General features: G+C 40.4%; 1 long non-coding RNA gene across 1 annotated transcript in view; it reads right to left on the bottom strand.

Moving 5' to 3' along the window:
- Window positions 1-17816, bottom strand: part of LOC117817330 — a 72152-nt gene that overhangs the window by 41661 nt on the left and 12675 nt on the right. The window lies entirely within an intron of this gene.

Here is a 17816-nt window from a genome sequence, read left to right as displayed (position 1 = left end):
CTCTAAAGTGCTCAAAACACACAGCTTACAGCACAAAATATATCATAACATGCGTTGGGATAAGCACTTTAAGACAACTTAATTAAACATGGCCAACCTCACTTGTTGGCAACAAAATAAATAGCCAGTTGAACAAAATTATTAATATCTATTAATATCGAGAATGCTGGTCAAATTTTGTGTCTAATCTGTAACACAGCCACCTGCCGCTAGCTGAGTCTTAAGCTTCAGTTAATGGCTTCTGTTAAATTACTGTGCTGTAAATGAGCACAGCGCTGCATTGTTTCGTAGCATTTTAATATGGAAAATTTCGATAAAGTTGTAAGGAGGCTGTGGTTAATTTGACATATAACCACTTGACTGGAGCAAGTGTAATCAGTATAGGCACGGGGACATGAAACTGCAAGGAGGACCAAAGGCTGGTGGTGCTAGCTCTGCTAATGTTAGGCACACTTGGCAAACCAGTGTAACACCATTTTCCCAGAGACTCTGATCCTGTGTTTAGCCTTGTTGAATAAAGTATGCTCAACTTTTAATGTTCTGTGAGTGTTCTTTTACGTTTAGATTTTACTTTCCTTCAACTTGCCTAGCTTTAACTAATCGCTCTGGAACATCCCTGTGCTGTGTGGAACATGGAACGTTCCATACAGCTACGTGCCCGAGCAGGGGCTGCACACAAATACACACTTTGCTACTATTTCATTCCTAATTTACTATTACATTTAACTTAATGCTCTGTGGAAGTTTAATAATGTTAGCGGGCGTAATACATGTAACAGCCAAATACTCATAGTAGACAATTCAAGAGAAAATAAGGAGGAATAATCCAAGAGTGATAGAATGATTTCTCCTCAATACTGCAATCTCTGTAGATACATGGGTGGCAGACAAAAGCAATCAATTTCGGTAGAACAGATTCAGATAACTTAAATTATCTAATACCAACACAAATAAGAAAAAAATAATGAATCAATGTGAAATAAAGCTAATTTTCTACCATTGTAAGCATTCCATTGTTTTAATTTTTTACAGACTATGAGTGTATTATCTTTTAACTTCTCACTCTAACAAGGCTGCTCACCCCTGTGCTTTGTTTACACTGGCTTTACCTCCTCTTTGTTTGTGGTGCAACAGACTCGGCTGTTGGGTGTGTAAAAATAATAAGAACTGCAAATGCGTTCTCCATTATTCTCTGCCAGATTTTCTCCTGACCTTATTAAAACCCAGTCAGTAGAAAAGTATTGAGGCAGTAACCTCTTCCGTCGTTGCAAGCTGGGCTGCACATTTGGTGAAGGTGACACAATACAGAAGTGACCATAAAGCACTGTTATAACACCAAATGTGGAAACATTTTGTGTTTTGTATGTCATATGACCTTTGGATGAAAAACAATTATTCTCTTATTTTTATTTAGAAATTATTTGGGTAAAAGTACAGGATTTCATTCTAAAACCACACAGAAGTAAGAAGAAACTGCCCTTGAATTCTAATAACCTTAGTCCAAATAGACTAGAAATACCCCCTCCCCAAACACAGAGAATATTCTCTGGCTCCTCTTGTCCACCTGTTTAAGTTTCTTTGAGCAAGACACTGAAGCTGAACCGCTCTCACCTGATAGTATCAGCAGTCTTTGGTATACACTGATACAACATTCTGTGTGGAGAGCAACAGAACATTCAACTTACTTAGTACAGTAAGTAATGTCATTCCAGTCGACTGCATTCAACTTACTTAGAGCAGTAAGTTGAATGCAGTCGACTGGAATGACATACTGCTCCTATTAGCATTAGGGCTGAGACAAAATTATGATATGACAATATATAATGGTATATAATGATTCTTCAGTTGGTATTGTTATATGATTTTTCTTGAAGTATATCAATTATCACTGTAATAGGATATCTTTATTGTGGCCCAAGTATTGTGTATAATATTGTAGTCGTATTATATCATGTCATATCTTATCATGTCGTATCGTATCATGTCATAATGTATCGTATCGTAATTAATTGCAAGTGAATTTCAAGAAAACTGGTTCTTTTTTCAGGTTCATACAACAGCAATAAGACCGAGTAAATTGTGAACTAACCTTTTTACAGTGAAACTGAGACTTACCCAAAACAGATGAAAGGGAGCTTCTCCAGGGGATGTAACGGATCAATAAACTGACTGTGATTACTTTGCAGACACATCTGGAGAGGAAAATTGAACTTCTCTTTGATGTGAACAATCACTTCTCAAGTTAGCAAATTGGACAGAAAAAAGAAAAATGCACCAAAAAGGAAGTCCTGGCTGAAAGCTGTTGATTGCGTAATGCTGCTACCCTGGAATATCCAGAGAGTTCACGGTCAACCCCAGAGACTATATCATCATCAGACGATGGCTGATGGATTCCTAACTTGTAAAACTACAAATCAACTTTGTTCGAAAAGGCAGGAAGTTCTTAACAAAGGGCAATTCACTTACAATTTACCATTCTACTTTACTTATGCTTTCAAGTGGGGTTTCTTATACTCCCAACAGAAGTTATGTGTTATAAAGTGCGCCAGACAAGACTCAAATCCAGTTAACAAGTAATTCTTGACATAGTTAAGATTTTAAAAAAATGTTTATTATTTTTAGCTGAGCTATAAAAGAAAGATGATGTTTCTAGGACTGCAAATAGAAGAGCCAAATAACATTAGTTGATTATGGTATAGTAGTGATGGGTGAGAGCAGCACTATCCTCACATTGATCTTGGATGGTTTAGGGTTATTGATAAGTGAGTGTGGCCACTTCACTTTGCTGACTGTGCTGAACTGTAGAACCATGAATTGTACTCTGAGCCATACAGCAGTCCAAACTGTCTCTCTTTTGTACATGAATCAGTCAAATCTTCAGTGAATTGATCCGAATAATGGCGAAAAAAACGGTCTGAAAATTACCAGAAATGTCCTTTTATTTCCTAAGTTCCCTTGTGAGCATTGATGTATGAGGAATCAGCCAACAAAAAGCAGAGAACTGAAACTCTGTTAGTGAGATATGTGTGGCAGCTCCACACCAGTGAGCCTCTGGAGCGCACAGAAATCCCAGAAATACAGTTCGGCATAAATGAGCGAGATGGGTCTGTAAGTGGTTGCTGAGAGACAATGGTCGATCTCACTGACCGGCTGCTGTGAATGCACCAACAAAAATAGACCACAGCAGTATGAAATCTGTGTAACTGCAGGCTGCTATTCTAAGACATTTATGAACATAAAAAGCTTCCCAATCAAAGTGTTTTTTGTTGTGGTGGAAGTCAATATTAATTTTTTGTTAGATACACGTTTTGTCAAGTTTGCTGCAGCTGTAAATTGAAATCTAAATCACACCAAAATGTACCTACCCACGGAGTACCTTTGACTTTACAGTCTTTGGATTTTTGCTAATTAAAAGGTACCAAACACAACTACTTGTGCTGAGGGTATAAGGAAAGTACTACATAGTGTCTGAGTTCTGGATCTTATAACTCATAAATAAATTACTTTAATGCTGGACTTAAATAAACCAAAACCACATTAAGCCGACACATCTATTCAGCAGAAGTCCCTGTGCAAATATAAAAATACGTACACAAAGGCACACAAACCAAACCCAAGACTTTCAGTCAACAGGACAGCCATTGTAACATGTAATTCATGTTGTTTAAGTACTCCTTTCTCTTTGGAGGAAGTTCTTTCTATAATCCTGAAAATAAACCACGCATGTCGTCAAAGTGGCTTCTTGGAAAACAATAGAGACTGTCCGCCAACGCAGGGGTCCATTGGTGATTTTCTGTGCCACCCCCGATTCTCTCGCATCTTGTTGCTGGCTCCTCTAATCGCCATGACTGGTTGACCTCTAGGCCATCCCCTTCTGGGATTTACAGGCTTTCACAAGCTTGACCTTTGACTCCCCAACACTCCTACAGACACTCCCTTCACGTGAAGCCAGCTCCAGAGCTGGATGAGAGCTTCTGCCGCCGACGCGTAGGCTGCTGCAGCTACCTTCAGCATGTCAAAACCTCTCTAGGTGGTATGAATCAGTCGGGTGCTTCATTAACTGCCACCCCCGACCACCCCCTCTTCCATAAAGAAAGTCTGCCCCCCCCTACACCTTTGGCCCGGAGCAAGGTAGACCTGCTTAAAGCTCAGCCTAATGACGTGTGCCATGGTAGAGGGGGCTAAATGCCACCACCACATGTGGGGATGATTACAGGAAGTAGAGCAGAGTTGCAGGGGACGTCGGGACCTTTTAGGGGGAGAGGGGGTAGGTGTAGGGGCAGTGAATTCCCAGAGGCATTGTATAAGGCAACTCAGCAAAAAGCCCCATCCTGGCCAGGTCACGCAAATTTAGGGGCCAATGAAATTTAGGTCCGATGGGGGGGTCGTGCTCTCCTAATCTTTAATTAAACCGCCCCCACACTTTGCCTCAGCAGATTTAGAACAAAACAGGAGAAATCTGTCTTCCTCTTTAGGATAAAGGTGGAGAAGTGGGGCGATGCACGCATTTTGGGGCTCAGTCTCAGGTTGAACTTCTTATTCTACAACCCCACTCAGCATAACGGTCCCCTCTTGGAAACACAGTAGCTAAAGTAATACAGCATTTCCTCTTAGGGGGGCACTTAATCAGCCCTGAGTTAATGTGTGCACGGGAGTGTGAAGGCACTATTCCTCGCACACTTCACAATGAACCTTGTTTTACTCAGCCGGCCAACACAGCCTCACCAGAGATTTTCTGTGATTTCCGGCAATCATCATAAGAACAAAAAGTGGCCAAAGTGAGATATGATAAAACAATAAGGATAACAGTTCTGCTCTTTGCCCGGCAAACACTTTCAACAGGCTGGGGGAGTGTCTTTGTCAGCTCAGAGTGATGAAGCTCACTCTTCCCACTCCTCGGTCTGTAAGACTTCAAAAGGTCACAAGTTATTATTTATTGCCTTGTTTGACTGTGGCTAATGAAATCCCCAACGCCCTACTGGAGCAAGTTGGTAACCTCCTACCCAATGAAGTGCTCTTTTCTCCCTTTTCTCACAGACAAACAAAAACAAAACAACAAAGAGAGGCGGTACATAAAGAGCTCTGGTCAGATGGGTCACATGCTGTCCATTGAGTCTCAGGTCCATCAAGACCATTCAGCAGGCTCTATAAAAACCGGCAGTCTGCTTAAATACCTGACAGTAAGAAAAGGAACAAAAACAAGAGAAAGAGAGGGTAACAACAGATAAAATAAATAAGACAGCCCTGTGACTGATGTGTTTAGATGGTGCCGGAGAGCCACTGACAATTCAAGAAATGAGGCTGTAGTTACAAAAGGCGGCTGGAAAGTACTGAAGGAGCTTGCTGGGCACATTTTTTAGGCCTTTCCCACTTGGACCCCCTTTTGAGTCTTTGTCTGCACTCCGGGTCCATGAGAAAAGTCAATCACAGTAACTTGGCTGTAGCTTTTTTCTTTCCTTCTAGCACTTAGTTCCCTGGAATTAAAGAACTGAGGCACCATAGTTTACGTAACTAATTAAAGATGGTGATCTCTATTCTAGCAAAACAACAATTACAGGAAATAGTAGAAATACAATTCTTTCCCTGTCATCCCCTGATTAAGATGTTACTCATATTTTAGCCGGAAAATATGGCAACATCAAAAAGATGAGTGGAGAAGAAAGATAAATACTGGGCAGTGATTAAAATCCATATTTATGCAGCCCAATTTTCCTTGCGAGGGATTTCAATGTGTTGGTTAGCTGGCTCCATTTGATCTGCGCTGAGAAAAGAGATGTCTGAACCTCGGGGGCCTGTGATCCCAAGCTAATGCATGGGCAAAAACAGTCAATTATATTGTAAATTATGGGGAGAAGGGCGACAAAATGTTTGAACAGCGCCTTTTTTTTCCCTTTCATAGATGAAAAAAGTCAGCAGAACACAAAATAAAAAAGTGAAAGTAAACAGGTTGGATCAGTGAGCATTTTGGTATCAGTTTTATCGACGCTGACGTTTAATTATAGAGGGATAATCACACAGCCTGTGCAACAGTGCGCCACTGCTTATACCGACAAATGAGACAATCAAATGACATGACCCAAAAGTACCTCTCAAACCTCACAAGGCACACAGAGATGGCAGAGGAATTCTTTCAGAGACTATAAAGAACAAAGTTTACATCAATGCTTCTACAGTCGACTTCCATGTCTCTCTCTCCTCCTCTGTCACAAAGAATAGGCTAAACAGTAAGATGCTGTTTAGATCTTTTATTTTACAATTCTAGTCAAGTAATCCACCATAACACCTACTCCTCATCTTTTTTTTTCTTAAAACAGCCCCAGAAGAATTCAGGCTTCTCCGCAACTCTTAGCAAAGATTTCACAGCCTGCAAAATAACAACAGATGCAAAGTTTGCTCTGTATTTCAATGGGAAGTGTTTTCATGTTCAACACAAGGTATAAGAGTGTAATTTCCCCAAAGCCCCATTTTCTGTCAGTGTTTGCTGTAAATCAGAGTGCGTGTGCCCTTGGGCTGTGTAGTGTCAGGCTGAAATCCAGGCTCTAACTCTGTTTTCATTCTGAGGATTCAGATCTGCTCTCACTCACAAATATTGGCTTATTGCTGCAGCTTAGTCTGCAGGCCTGCATAATCTGACCCTCTAATAGAGACTGGGTCATCTTTTACACTGCACTGTCATGCCTTTACAATGACATATAAGCCATAAACTATCTCTTGTATGCTCATGTGTCATATGAGATCTTTCATCCTAGCTTTCATATAGTGCTGCACAACAAATCGCAATTTCATCAATATTGCAATAATAGCAGTCACAATACAAATGTCCCAAAAGTCTGAACAATTGCCATTGGTAGGAACCATTGTTACATATAAACAAGGATTGTTTTTTCACCTGGCTTCAGAAATTTTTCCTATTGGTTGGAGGCCTGATTAGGGGGGTGGTCGGGGGTGGCGGTTAATGAAGCACCGACTGATTCATACCACCTAGAGAGGTTTGACATGCTGAAGTAGCTGCAGCAGCCTACGCGTCGGCCATTCTGATGCAGTCCGATAAAGCTTAAGCTAGCTTTTACCCTCCAATCTAAATAACTGATGCCAAAGTAGAAGCAAAAAAAACGCATTTTCTGGGTTTATATTTTTTTGATTCAGGAGAGACTTGCTGTAAAGACAGCTAATATGCACTATCTAATGTTTACACTGCACATTATCCCAATATTGAACAATGTAACTGCACAGCTCATATTTTTATGGACTATTAATTGTGCATTTGTTTTTCTTTAATGTATTTTAAAGTCACAGATAGGGAAAAGCATTACACATCAGTCAATGCTTTAATTGTTGTAGTGTATGACATTGATTTACTTGCTTTACACCAATGGACAACATCTGGTGTTGAAAAAAGAAGCCAAGTGGAAGTGCAACAAACTGCACTGCCTTAAGTGCCCACTTAAACCAAAGAATCCCCATTGCGTCCCATGTTAAACTGTCTGTTTTTTACAGCAATATTAAAATACGTTTACAGTATCGTTCAAAAAAATGTTTTTGAGTATGTAGCTCAAGTGTTTATTCGTTCACACTGTACAGGGAGGACATTTTAAAAACACATTTGTTAAGATAACATTAAGGGTAAGAATTAAGCACTAATTTGCATGACTAGGGGCACAGCTGAATTGAAAGACAGGTGGGTGCCTCAGTTGATCGAAAGTTGAGTCAGCATTTCTGATACAGCACCTGCCGTATTTGGTCTTTAAAACATCTCTTCACAAACTGGGAGAAGTCACAGAGACTTTATTCATGTTTGATACTGTTTAAGCATCATACTTGGCCCTACACAAATAAACATTAAAGCTCCTGTGAGGAGTTTTTAGTTTGGGGTCGATTTTTGCACCCCCTGTGGAGAAAATGCGAACATTTCTCTCTTTGCTAATTTTGTCCAGGACACAAAAAAAGTAGTTTTTAACACAAAGCTCTCTGTATTTTAAAGTGGAACATGTCACTCACTATTAATCTTTGATGTTTCTGTAGTGTGCTATTACTTTGTCGTAAACCTACCCCGCTATGGTGATTTCAGACATTAAAATAAATATAGAGGGATGATCAATCTGGCCTATAAGGATCTTGTTTGCTTCTCTAGGCCATATAGAGACTTGCTTAAACATTTCTGTCTGATTCATTACCAGACAAAAACTCCTCACAGGAGCTTTAAATAAATAAATAAATAAATCAGGAGTACTATCATATTAAGAGACAAATGTTCGGTTAGAGTATAACATTTGATCTATCACTTATTATTGACAGATGATGCAAATACAATGGTTTAGATCTTCAGTATTCAGTCTTTGTTACAGATAACCATGCCTGGAAAAGATTTTGATCATCAAATTGAGATAAAACAATGCAAACATACAATTCCGATTTAAAAAATGAAACTGAAGACACTAAAGTAGTTCAATAGAAAGACATCTTGGACACAGTTTGTCTATTCTGTCAAGATAAAGACAAATTAACGTATTCATATCTCCACTGAGCTATTTTGAGTCCCTCATCTGGATCTGCTTTACATATGTGTTCCAAATTTGAAAATCCACCCTGTCAGTGTGACCAGTGGGCAAAAACTAAATACCAGTTAATTCTCTGCTTGACAAAGCACATACATGAGTAATCATGTGTCGTAATCCTGGCAGTGTTTCTCAGTAATGGAAGAGATATTATGTGATTTCTTGCATGATGAGATGTGGTCGGCTCCTTCTTTGATGTTGTGCACTCACCAGGAAGATGTAGATTAAAAGGTTCACCAAATCAAAATAAATATTGAATCGTTTTTTAGTGGGGCGCTTGAATAGGGAAAAAAAATTAGCTTTATGCAAAGCATCAAGGGCACGTGCATACGTTGGTGATACCAACATCTGTGTGATGGCGGTATGAGCTGATACATTTCTGATGTCCTCAAGTGAAATGCAGTGTGCCAGAGAGCCGGGTGCAGTTTTTATTAAGGGATCACGTGCAACCTGAAAAGTCCACACTTTTAGGTTATGCTTTTACATGTGCTGGGAGATCACAGTCTATAAAATAATAAGCATGTCTTTGGTCATATTGCTGTGTGGTCAGAGGAAAGATGAGGGCTCCTTTTAGTGCATGGCTGAAGTCAGGGGGTGGCTATTTGAAGTGAGCACAGAGAGCTTGGTTTGATTGGATAAATCTAGGGCTTCACACAGGAGCTGCCCCTGGTACAGGAGGGGGAGATGAGGCTTTTTTTTCTTTTTCCTGTGGCATTTTTCCCCATACCAGGAAAAAAAAAAAAAAAGATGGGCACTGGAGCTAGGCTGGAACGTGATCATAGGCCAGCACCAGACCAGAGAGCTCCCCATTAAGGTTTGGGTTATAAACAGCATCTGTTTCAAATAGGGCTAAGACTAGAGGAGCACTCGCTCCCTCTCTCCCTCTGCCTGTACCACAGATCTGGCACAAACTATCATTTCTCTCTTCTCTTCCCCTCGCTTCTCCCATCTCGTCTCACTGCGTCTCTTCTCTCCCTCCTCTTTAGAGTTCTATACGCCTCCTGCTCATTATGGCCCTGAAAGAAAAGGATTTATTTAGTGCAAAAAAAAAAGAAGAAAAAAGGAGAACTCGGCAGAGCATAGGCGTGCTATACCAGTTTGTGTTTGGTGCCATAACTTTCACATGTAGTGCTGGCTAGAGCTTAGAGAGCAATGCAAGTGACAACAGAAACCACAAAATCACCAGTTCTCTTTGGTGCTGGTTCACCTTGTTATTTCTGTGAGCATGGAGTAAGAGGGTCAAGGCTATTTCAGGCAGAAATTGAAATGACATGTGGCCTACAGAGGGAAAAAAAACTAGCAGGTTCTTTTAAATCACAGGTAAATAGGCTGCTATTACTGTTTAAGTAGCTTTTCAATTGTCATAAACTAAAAAACAGTCTGCCAGCTGAGGCCGCTCTACTTGGACTGACTCCTACAGAGGCTGTGTGCCGCCCTCTGCTGGACTACATATGAAATCATGTCTGTCTGGGCTGCGAGATTTCTCTTTATAAGCAGTTCTCTGACTCTAATTTAGACATCACAGCTTTCTCCAGAGATTTGAATTTAATTGTATTCAACTGAATTCAAATGTCGGTAATTAGGGAACCATTTGTCAAAGTGCCAGTTAGTTTAAAAGAAATCATCTTTGTGTCAACTCATGTTGCATCCACCCACAGACACTTTAAAGCTAGACACTGGCTAAAGCAGCTTCAGCTCAGAGTAAACAGGAAGTGTGTTATATTTACACCAAAACCCCAGTAATCCTCTCTGCGGACTGGTATCATTAGGAACTGGCATGAGAGTGTTCTTGTTGAGTCTCTGCTTCAAATAACAGCTATTAGGGGGCTGTAGCTAGTTTTTAACCAACAACAACGAATGCTCAATGTGAAGTCTTTGCTACAGAGAATGTCAAAGCCAATCCCATTTTTTTGGACATGTGGATCCACTTTTAAAAGAGAAAGAATTGACACTTTATTTAAATTTGCTGTTCTTTTGTTGGTAAGTGATAAGGCTGCTGATTTCAAGTTGAAAGGCAGCAGAAAGGGTGGAGGTAACTCTTTGTTCCCAGCTTGCTGAGTGTGTGTGCTGAGCTCTAAGCTGCACCTATTTGAACGCCACGTATTAAAGTTTATAGCAGCTCAAGGCCCCTGGAGTGAGAGAAAGAGAGATTGAGAAGAGAGAGACAAAATAAAGAGTTTCAGGGAAAAAAAAAGTCACTGCTTTGTCTATTCAGAAATGACATGACACAAAGCTGCTGCTTTGTTCCTCGCTTTTTACCGTGTGACAGCTGAGCTGAGGAAAGAAATTCATACGGGGGAGTACGTATGTACACTCAGCTACTCTTTTCCTGACACTCGTGTCAAAATAAGTCCTTGCAAAACACACTCTTACCCCTTTAGTTTCCTTCAAATCAGTGGAGTGTGAAATGAAAGCATGTCAAATGGCTCCAGCCACATATTTAAAGATCTTTCATGATGAGACGTATCCACTACAGTGAGAAAGATTGTTCATGATGCTGGGAATTAAAGGTTGGTCAAGGACTGGCTTACACTATCACCAGTCGGTCACTGTCTGGACAGAGACTGGCCGACAGATGGTCACCTGGATTAATCGAGTCAATTAATTCATCCCATTATGTAATTAAGGATGGAGTCTGATGTGCAAGAGAGGGCCACGCTTGGCTTTTTAAGATGTTAAGCATTTGATTTATCTCCTAAAAAAAGCAAAACAGCACCAGCTAGCTATCAAATAGCAACACAGAGTGGAAAAGTACTGTAAAAAAAAACCAAAAACTATAGTGGTGAAAAGGCTCAGAGATATCACCCTACACTTTAGAAACGATGGGTTAAACTTAATTTTGTAAAATATTTATCATCTTGCTTAAAGCTCCTGTGAGAAACATTCAGTTGGTGTTGAGCCTGGCAGCTCCTGGGGACAAACCAGAACTTTTAATCTCTGGTGATTTTGCCCTATATATAAGAAATATTTTAGCTTTTTTACTTTGGTCAAAGACTCATTGAGACTCTTTGGCATGGAAAAAAAATACAGTATTTATAAAAGGCTGTTTTGGCAGCATGCCGTTGATCCCTTTGTCATTTTCAAAATGACAATATAGAAAAAATCTGTCTTGTTGCTAATGGTGTTGTTTGCTTGTTGAGCTTTAAGACAGAACGTCTTAATGAGCCAGATATATACCGTCCATCATGTTTTATAATCCCTGCTTTATTGAATTTTCTATGAAAACAGGGTTTTGTTAAAGTAAGCAATGAGTTCCTCATTAAAGAAAACATCTGAGGTAGGAGGTGAGACAGTTTGAGTCTTTGTTAAGACAAGTGTTACAAAAATAAAGTGTTTTTTATTTTACTGTTAAAGTTTTTATTGTGAATGAATAATCAAATCAGAAAAGTTAAAACATTTGGAGTATTTGTTGTATTTTTTCTTTATAATGCTTTAAATAATTTCTTATCTCTTTGCTTGTTATTGTTTGAAAATATACCTAATTGTTTTGTATTAATGTGAATTCACCGCTACATTTAATGTATTATTATTATTTTTTAAATGTATCCCCTGTCTTGTCTAATCACTTTGTTGAGCACTTGGAACTGAATTTTGATTTGTATGAAAGCTGCTTTGTAAAAAAGCTTGAATATCTGATTAATACTTTGAGGGATATTTTCTCCCTTTTCATTCATTTACATTTATTCTATAATATTGCAACCCCAGTACAATTGATCACATCCAAACATGCCCCTCTGCAGTCACCCTTGTTTACCACAAGAGGGAGCCCCCATGCAGCCCTCTGATCTCCCCCCTTCACACCCTGACATGTTGCTCTGTGCAGAGTGGATCCGAGGTGAAAACAGTGTTTTGGGGGCACAGCTGATGAAATGTGGGATCACAGTGCGAAAGGGACGACATGAAAGCATGGACCTCTTACTGTTCACGTCCTGCCTTCTTCCCGTCGAGCACATGCCAGCACATCCATTACATCTGGATTCAGACAGAATTAAGTAATCTTCATTATGGGGCCTTCCTGTTTTGTAGCGATTGCTTTTCCGAGTGTGTGCGAGCCTGTTGGTGCATAATAAACGCAGTATTTACTCATCTGGAAAGGATTTATGATGAGTTTCATCGCAGAAGTTGTAAGTGTGAATGATTTCCTGTCAGGATTGTTACATTTGATCTTAAGCTGTCGCCACCCACCTCATGTTTCAATTATAAACCTTACTTTAGTCTGATGAAAGCTCTCTAACAACATGTGTTCTGAAATGAAGGATGAAAGCAAAAACAGAAGACAACATTCATGAGGAGAATAAAAGCGTATCTGTGGCTTTATGTTTCTCCTAACAGATAATTTCAAACAGAGCAAAATGCTTCATAAGGAAAAACATGCACTGTAACAAGCAATCTTTGTTTAAGAATTGAATCCTGTGATTATATCAGATGCAAGTGACATTGTGATAATTGCCAAAAGAAGGGAAGGATACAGGATAGCCGGAAACCTCTCAGAAGAGGACTTTGGCGAGACATTTCCCAGTGGGGAGTGTGGTCAGTGGGGGGTATGTCCGGCTGAAGACCTCCTGTGTGCTTTGAGGGTCTCACACACACACACACACACACACACACACACACACACACACACACACACACACACATGGATACAAGCATTTTGTAATCTCAACTACTCCTATTAATTACCACTGTGTAATCTCCCCGGGTTTTCACACATATCAGGAGCTGGCCCCTGTGCTCATTTAATTTAATGTAGGTTAGAAAGAGAGGATAAGAGGCCGAACAGTTAAGCTCATCTCTCTGGCCCCCCTTTGCTTGTTCCGCAGCAGTTAAAAAAAACACAGACCAGCAAGAAAAGATGATGCTGTCTAAGACTTGACTAATCTTGACTTGTCTAGCCTGTATGTTTTTGCCCTAAAAGACAGGCATTTGAAAGCTGGTGGATTAGACATCCTGTTTATGGGCCTGTGGAGCCTTCAGGTCTGAGTGATCGAAGGAGACAGTCTGAACCCTCAGTGTGGCCGGTACAGGGTGTGCCTCACTGCCCTTTGCTGGACTGTGCTTGCTACATCAAAGAGCTGTACTTTCTTTATGCTCATCCCAGAGCTAGGCCAGTCAGTGCAGAGTTTAGTCCTCTCTAGGGAGCATGGGGAAATGAGGTTAGGGCTGTACACTTTAGAGGTTAGAGATAGGGAAAGAGAGGAGAGAGAAGGAAAGGGAGGAAGAAAAGGCTAGGAAACAAGATGCTATTAGTTGACACCAAATTTACATTCTGTATTTTTAGCGTCCACTGATAAAAGCTCATCTGTGTGCTGCTGCAATTAAAAAGAAATCAAACTACACTTTGCTCTAAATATTCTACAAATAGAATCTTCACTCTAGCATGAAAGCTTGTGCTAAACCTGACTGTAAAAGTTAAAAGACAAACCTGTCTCCCTGCTCGTTTTGATCTGAATAAGATTTGACAGCCGTGTAGTGTGAGTACAGGCTGTCATAAACCAGCTCTGCAAATATAATCTGCACCAGGTGAGATTAAAAACTTCCCCCATGTCATCTTATATCTAAACTTATATTTACCCTAAATAGTTTCCTCCATATTCCTATACCTTAAAAAAACAGATACTTTTCCTCTTCTTTAGAATTCTCAAAGATGTCACACAAACCCTTTCTGTTGCCAACTCAGTTCATTGTTCTCTCCAGCAGGTGGCAGCATTGCCTTTAAATTTCAACCCGTAGAAATAAGCCCTGAAAAAATTCCTGATATGTCACAGGGGCCATAATTAATTCCTCATATTCCCTTGATGTATTTATATCCAAGACGTGTTTGTTGTCATTCAGCAACAAACAGCTCAGGTCCTTTTGTGACAGCCGGATCATTTTTAATGCTGAAGTCACAATGACAGAACGTGAGTGAACGTGTTTTGACAAAGAGTCTCATGAGACTGATACGTCCCGCACCTCTGTCCCCTTATCATCTCACCGTGCTAATACCTTCTTTTGAGCAATGACTACAAACAGACAAGCTGAAACATTGCTTTAAAATACATAAATATATTTTTGGAGAAATGTGGATGTGTTTGAGGCTGAACAGATGGGACAAAAAATGGATATTGAGCATATATCAGTCACTTGTCCGTCTCTTGTTATCTCACTTGAGCTGAACAGAGCTGTAGTTGAAGTGTTGAGTTTAGAGTCATAAAGCCATTAAGTCCTAAAGAGCCTCCACTTGCTTCTGTGTCTTATCAGACAGCTTGGTTATTGACTCTTTGATGTGCAATGGATCCGCCTGATAGGCTGGAACTCTTTGGGGAACACTTCTACTTGTGAGGGCAAACCCTCAAGAGCCACTTTGTGAAAGCACTCATACAGACTGTGGCCGGCTGTCTGTGGACGCCTAATGCACCAAAAAGGAAATAGGTGTCAAGAAAAATCAGGAAGTTGGTACAAAAAAATGAGATCATGCGATGTGGCCAAGGAGGAGAAGGAGGAGACAGTGCACTTAGCAAGAGGAGGGGGTATGGAGCTGTTAGGAGAAACATGACCCCAGGGCATTTTCTCACTGCAAAGACCTGTGTAAAGTGAGATTAGCTGGACTGCAGGGGGCGTGAACACAGGGGGCTCTGGCATCAGAAGTTGACTGGGTGGTGTTAAGCTCTGAAAATATTGAGCAATAAGGTAAGGAAAGTGCGGACCGGACAGACAGTTACAGAACATCTAAACAGTAGAGGTGGGAATCAGCTGTGGCCCAACAGTACTACAGTAATATTATCCCCAAACGTTAGTCACTACACAATATTGTTGAAATTGTACTGGGATACACTGAGATTGCAATACCATATACTGCATTACATTCTGATTTATTACCTTTTTTGAACTGCAAACAAAAAATGATTAAAATCTGTTTCATCAAATGAGAAAATAAATCTCATGCTGTTAATCTTACTTTAGTCTTTTAGTTTCTACATAATGGGAGTCAAGCAGACTGATCCACACTGTGGAAAAAACCCATAATAAAGGTTGCATACACCTGACAAACTGAAATGTTGTATTACAGTCAACTCAACTGAATGCAAACATGTATGAAAAACTATACTGTTACGGGGATAGATTGCTCGGGTGTGACTTTTGTGTACTGCTCCAGTCTGAGGAACGTGAGACACCAGCTGTCAATCATCTGTCATATAATCAGCTGTCAGTCACGTGAATCCACTGCCTGTGACGAAGGGAAAGCAATCCCTTTCTGTTGTAACCAAACTTTCCTCAGAATTCTCTGTACAGCTTTGGCGCAGCTGTGTCAGTGAAACAAAATGGTGACAGTCACATACTTAGGGTCAAGGTTTTTAGCATTTAACAAAAGCCCTCATTTTCCACAACACTGAATGGCCGCAAGTCTTCATGCAAGAAGCGAGCGATGGATTGTGTGATTTTCTTCACTCACTCGGGATTTGGCGGCAGCTTTTGGAAGCTCAGGGTGTCCAGTGTTTGCTGGTTTCTCTGTGGAGCAGATTTAACATTACCTTTGCCCTCATCAGCTAATGCTATGAGTAGATTGTGGCCACTAAGGTGAGTACTTCATGTACGTCACATTTCCTATATCATTATCATGCAGCTCTTAGTGCAAAAAAAGTCCCAAATAAGTCCACAAATTTGATTTGAACACAGATTATGCTTTACGTATCTGTCTTTGGTGTCAACGATCGACTCTGCTGATAAGAGCAGAAGAAAAAAAAACAGCACCATCAAGTGAATTGAACAAGCAAATTATATTTCTCAGGCTATGCGAAGGTGTAAAAAACTGCAGTTCCTTAAGTGTCCACTTGAGGCTAACTCCAAAGACAAGTTAAGCCCCATTAGCTCCCATAACAAAATTCAGTTGACATGCTTACAGCTTGGTGCACAAATAATTTTGGTCTACCTTGTGTCTTTATTGGTGACCACTTTGTTTATACAGCTCATCAATTTGATTAGAATGAGGCTCCAGGTTATGTATACTTTGGCGTCAATCCCCTGGTTTGCCTGACAAGTGGGCATGTTGAAGCTGACTATGGCCTGAGCTCTGCCTTGTTGCTGTATGTGCTACTTGAGCTCAGCATTCCCAATATGGAGGTTGCCAATCTTTTGGTCCCACAACACCTCCTCAGAAATCAATAGGAAATGTCACATAGCATAATTCAATGTTTTATGATGTTTAAGGGATTACATAGATACACTTTAAGAGACTGCCTGTTCCCTCTCAGGGAATTAAATTAGTTATTTTTTCTGATTTTTGTTTTCTGCAAACTTGGCAGACTTTCAAATACACATATTCGTTAGGACTGCTGCAAATTCCTCTCAAGAAAAACAAAAGTCAACTACTTTATCTGATGTTTTTAACCTGTGATCCCATGCTAATGCACACACATCATGCAAGCCCATAGACCTGCATGCACACAGCTCTTTCCTGGCTAGTAGAAAGCTCTTACTGCAATATGCATGCCATGTGAGGCTAACTACATATGGCAGGAGTTTTAGCATCGCCTGCATGTACAGTATCTTTATTTCCCCTCTGTCACTATCAAGTATGCCCTCAAGGAAGATGAAAAGTATAGTAGCATCAAACAAGTCATCCCTCTCCAGTCAACCACCCACAAGCTTGTACAACATACTTAGAAAAGAAAGACATTTCCCACACAGCCTTTACAAGACACATGCTTCCTCTCTCAGTGTCACTATCAGAGGAAGTTGGCCCAGATCCGCTTTGTTTCTTCCTGATCTGTTACACATCTGTGCTATCAAACAGAAAGCAACTTTTGATTAAGTCATGTCATCAGAAATATCTTCTCATCTGCCCCCTTTCTGAGATGTACATGAGTGATCAAACTGACCAACCTTTTACAGCAGATGCAGACTGCTCTCCATCGCTCACAGAGGCACTTTTTGGGGTTTATAAAAGAGATCTGTATCTGCAGCCTGACATCCAACGCTGTCAGCCTCCACAGACCGGGCCTGCTGCGATTACATAAACAGAATCTGAATATGGGAGAGAAGACAGGAAGAAACAGACATACTGTACTGATGATAATTATCTAGCACTCCAGCCCGTCACTGTAACAGCCTCTGATAATACCAGCTGCACTACAGATCAGAGACACAAACTTTAATTTGGGTTTCTGCAGGATTCTTTAGAAGGTGGTTGGATGGATGTGATCTCTTGGGAGGTTTAATACAGAAATAGTCTGTGAGGATGTAAGGTAACACCACAGGAGCACTGGTAATGACTTTTTTAAT

This window comes from Notolabrus celidotus, chromosome 8, assembly GCF_009762535.1.
Source record: "Notolabrus celidotus isolate fNotCel1 chromosome 8, fNotCel1.pri, whole genome shotgun sequence".
In the NCBI taxonomy this organism is placed as follows: Eukaryota; Metazoa; Chordata; class Actinopteri; order Labriformes; family Labridae; genus Notolabrus; species Notolabrus celidotus.
Note: the sequence above shows the minus strand (reverse complement) of the source record. Positions and strands in the feature narration are given on the sequence as shown.